The sequence below is a fragment of the Ornithorhynchus anatinus genome, chromosome 5 (genome assembly GCF_004115215.2).
Source record: "Ornithorhynchus anatinus isolate Pmale09 chromosome 5, mOrnAna1.pri.v4, whole genome shotgun sequence".
Lineage (NCBI taxonomy): Eukaryota > Metazoa > Chordata > Mammalia > Monotremata > Ornithorhynchidae > Ornithorhynchus > Ornithorhynchus anatinus.
In genome coordinates this window covers 23,320,178-23,325,021 of record NC_041732.1, presented here as the reverse complement: position 1 = coordinate 23,325,021, position 4,844 = coordinate 23,320,178, and the positions used below count along the sequence as shown (strand labels likewise).

Here is a 4,844-nt window from a genome sequence, read left to right as displayed (position 1 = left end):
CTTTTGGTAGAATCAATCAGTTCACCAGTGGTATTTATTGAGTGCTTGCTGTGGGCAGAACACTACACTAAACACTTGGGAGAGTAAAATAGCATAAGTAAACACCACCCCTGTCCTCAAAGAACTTAGAGTCTAGAGGGGTAGAATTAGAGAAACCAAAGGAAACAAGGTCACTTGCCTGATGAGTGACCCTGGGTAAGTCACTTAACTTATCTGTGTCTCAGTTTCCTCAAATGCAAAATGGGGATTCAATGTCTATTCTTCCTCCTACTTAGATTGTGAGCCCCATGTGGGACAGGGACTACATCTGGCCTGATTAACTTGTATCTACCCCAGTGCTTAGAACGGTGCTTGACTAATAGTAAGCGCTAGCCAAATACCATAAAAACAAAAAGGTTGAGGAGGAGAATTTGCTCCAAAATTCACTCATTTGAGGGGAGAATCTGGATAGGGAACACTTGATTTGGCCCCACCTAGTGCTGTCATTCCAGCGGGGACAGTATCAGTTCCAATCCGAACTGCGTTCTCTTAAGCAAACGTTGAAATGCAGCTTTGGATGAATTTGGTGGTAAAGCATCACCATTCTGTAATGCAAACAAGTTGACCCTGAGCCTCTTCAATGGAGGACCAGTTTCAGAGAGCAGAGTGAATTGTTGCTCTCTTTACTCTTCAAAGAGATTCATTTTTTCTTAAAATAGAGGCTTTTCAGGGTATAACATTAACATCATTTTCTCTTGGTCAGCATTGAGGCCCCTCTCAGGGTCACACCTGGAGAGTTTCCAGTACTCTACCAGTCTTGGCTACAAGAGGGAGACTGAAGCAGAGGCATACCCATTCCATTGCTAGCTTGGCCAGTGGCTAGTGAGTGGAAGGCAATCTACTACAAGTCAAAACTCACCCGTGTTGGGCAGCAGCAGCATGGAAGAGTCTAGGGTGGAGACTCGGGTTTACTTCACGGAAGTCAGTATTTTTACCAAGAAAATTATATGGATACACTACCAGACTGATTGCAAATGGAGAGCATAGCGTTCTGGGACAGATGTGTCCATATGTCGCTATGAGTCAGAAATGACTCGACGGCATAAGATAAGACAAAACAACACAGCATGGAAGGGACTTTTAACCTGGTTAGTAATAATAATGATAATAATTGTTAAATGCTTATTATATGCCAAGCACTGAACTAAACAGTGAAGTAGATAAATGAGACACTCTCCCTGTCCTACAGAGTACATTGGCAAAATGTACTTTTCTTATGTCACGTTAAATTATAATCATAATGGCATTTCTTAAGCACTTACTATGTGCCAAGCACTAAGTTCTGGGGTAGATACAAGATAATCAGGTCCCACACAGAGCTCAGAGACTAAGTAGGAATAATTGCTGCAATTTAGCAATACTTGATAACAGTGCCAGCAATTTCTGAAGCTCCAGATTATAGACCCAGGTGGTGAGTAGGTAGAAAGAATCCTTCAAAAAGACCTCAGGAAGCTGGAGGAAATATGTTGGGGGAGCAATAGCTCATTGCTTGTGGTGGGAGGAAATAAAACTATTTTAAAAGCCTACTGCCCGTTCAAGTGCTTATTGGCTGTTCAAGTTTGAAATACAGTAATAGTATTCATTAAGGGCTTACAATGTGCAGAGAGCACTGTACTAAGTACTCAGTGACCAACATTTTGTTTTGCCTGCTGGGTTGAATGGTGATAATATGGGAGTGAAGGATGGGGATGAGGAGTTAACTTGCCAGAAGATAACCATTTGAGGTTTTTTTCAGCCCTGATGGGAAAGTCTCAGGTCTGGCCCAAGATCTGGAATGAGTGAGACTGAGAGTCCAATTAAAAAGCTGTGGGAGCAGTCTTCCTCCTCCCTACCACCGCCCACCCCTCCCCACAGTTAGAGTAAGGAGTTATCCAGTTTGACATATGTAGTCCAGTTATCAGCTGGTCTGTCCTCTGACCAATAGAAATACTCATTAATTCATTCAATTGTATTTATGGAGCACTTACTATGTGCAGAGCAGTATATTAAGTGCTTGGGAGAGTAGACTATGGCACCAGATGCCTTGGTTTCCATTATTTTTATTTTAAACCCCCCACCTGCTCTTCATCTATGAGGTTCTGTGGTTTAGACATTCATTCATTCGATTGTATTTGCTGAGCACTTACTTTGTGCAGAGCACTATACTAAGTACTTGGGAGCGTACAATAAAACAATAAATGGACACATTCCCTGCCCACAAGAAGCTTAGACCTGGTGGTCTGGTTCACACAGACCTGGGAAGGGATCTCAATATCTCTATCACCTGGAGAGGTGATGGATCCTCCAGAGAAATACTTTCAGTTTTAATGAACTTGGCATGTTTCCCCAAAGTGGCAAATATGACACGATCCTGTTAGGTTGCACACCTTATGTAACAGGCATGATGAGATAATAATAACTGTGGTAGTAAAGTGCTTATTATGTGTCAAGAACCCTGCTAAGTGCTGTGGTAGATACACAAGTTAATCAGGTGGGATGCAGTCTCTGTCCCATGTAGATCTCCATGCCCAGTGTTCTTGAACACTATCAGTGATTCCCCTGCCTTTGTTCAGATGAAACTGGGGCTGGGATCAAGGGGGTATCATTTTGTCTTTTGCAAGGTGAACAGGTGAGGACTGGGGGGAGAAATGGGGCAGTCCTGCAACTGGTAAACCCATTAGTTTGGCAGAGATGATCTCTAAGGGTGAGCAGTGTGGAATGGGATGTCAATATGCAAAGATCTTTTCAGCCAAGTCTTTAAGCATAGGTAGGACCTCACTGTTAGCTGGGCCATCTTTATCATTACCATCATCACCATCATCATCATCATTATCATTAGCCGCAGAAACATTACGCAATCCCCTCCTGGTTTCTAAGTACAATACTAGGCATGTCTCGACTACAAAGGGTAGCTAGGGTATGTTCTCTGACTCTCTCTTTCTCTCTTCCTCCCTCTCTTTTTTCCTCTCTTTTCATCTCTCTTCATCAACTACCACCTCTCTTTTTCTGGGGTTTTTCTGTCTTTCGTCACATAAACCACCACAATTGGCTATTTAAATACCCAGAATTCCAGTCTCCCTTGAACATTCCTGTAGCCTCTCTCCTATTGGATTTCATTACATTTCAGCAAATTCTGCTCCTCAGCGTCAGTAAAACTCTCATCTTATGGTTCAAGCCACTATAATCTTTCCTGACAGGCAGTTTCCTTTTTAGGTTTTAATCCATTATCTACGACTGGGTTGACTTTCCACTTCCTTCCATACGTCGACTCAAATCCTTCTTTATGTAATACCAAGGTTGGCATTGATCATTTCCTTCTTGGTTGAAGCTATTATTGATGCACCTATATTTCATGATCACTGAGCCTGTGGTCTGTAAGCTGTCTGCTCTTTGTTGTTGTTTATCTGTGTGTGTGGTGTGCGTGTGTAAGCACTAGGTTGCATTTTACAGTGCCTGAAAATTGTGATATGGAATTGAAGGCCATGTTGAATAACTCTGTTGATGTCTCTCAAAAAACAAGCAATTTTGTAACCTACTGCTATTATTATTATTATTATCACTTTTGTTAAGTGCTGGGGTAGATATAAGTTAATCAGGTCAAACACAATTCCTGTCCCACATGAGGCTCTCAATCTAAGTAGGAGGGAGAACAGGCATTGAATCCCCATTTTACAGATAAGAAAACAAACACAGAGAGGTTAAATGACTTGCCCAAGGTCTCACAGCAGACAAGTGGCATATCCAGTCCTCTGACTACCAGGGAAGTGTTTTTTTCCACTAGAACTGGCTCCTTTCTATGCTGCTCATAGTGCTTTTCCCCTCTTTCCAGGATTCTTTTAACCACTATTCAGATTGGAAAATTTCCCCAAATCCACCATTCCATTCTTCCATGCCCACTCCTACATTCCCCTTTTCTAAACATAAAGTGCAGGCTTTCAGTAATGTATTTAAAGCAACAGAAATTTTAGTGCCTCACCCTTATGTAAACCAGTCTCTGGTAGGAACCCAGTGGAGTCACTAAGGATTAGTACACACTGATCCGAAATTGAATTGAATCTTTTCTCATAACTAGGTGAACCACCCCACACATCCAATCCGTTACCAAACCTGCCGGTCTCACCTTTATAATATCGCCAAGATTCGCCCTTTCCTCTTTACCCAAAAGGCTACCTTACTGCTACAGGCTCTCGTAATATCCCGGCTAGATTACTGTGTCAGCCTTCTCTCTGTTCATCTTCCTCCTCTCTCTCCCTGCTCCAGTCTACTCTTCATTCCGCTGCCCGGCTCATCTTCCTGCAGAAACGCTCTGGGCATGTCACTCCCCTTCTTAAAAACCTCCAGTGGTTGCCTATCAACCTCCACACAAAACAAAAACTTCTCACTCTAGGTTTCAAGGCTCTCCATCACCTTGCCCCTTCCTACCTCTCCTCTCTTCTCTCTTTCTACTGCCCACGCCACACGCTCCGCTCCTCTGCCGCCCACCTCCTCACCGTCCCCCGTTCTCGCCTATCCCGCCGTCGACCCTTTGGCCACGTCCTCCCGCGGTCCTGGAATGACCTCCCTTCTCACCTCCGACAAACTAATTCTCTTCCCTTCTTCAAAACCCTATTTAAAGCTCACCTCCTCCAAGAGACCTTCCCAGACTAAGCTCCTCTTTTCCCTCTGCTCCCTCTACCCCCCTTCACCTCTCCGCAGCTAAACCCTCTTCTCCCCCCTTTCCCTCTACTCCTCCCCCTTCCTGTCCCATCCCCTCAGCACTGTACTCGTCCACTCAACTGTATATGTCTTCATTACTCTATTTATTTTGTTAATGAGATGTACATCAC

The 4,844-nt window shown here is 43.6% G+C and overlaps 1 non-coding gene across 1 annotated transcript; it reads left to right on the top strand.

The window, feature by feature from the left end:
• Positions 1–750: 750 nt before the first annotated feature.
• On the top strand, positions 751–888 carry LOC114812345. The gene has a single exon (XR_003760001.1). It is a non-coding gene; the product is annotated as a small nucleolar RNA SNORA7 (small nucleolar RNA).
• The last annotated feature ends 3,956 nt before the right edge of the window (positions 889–4,844 follow it).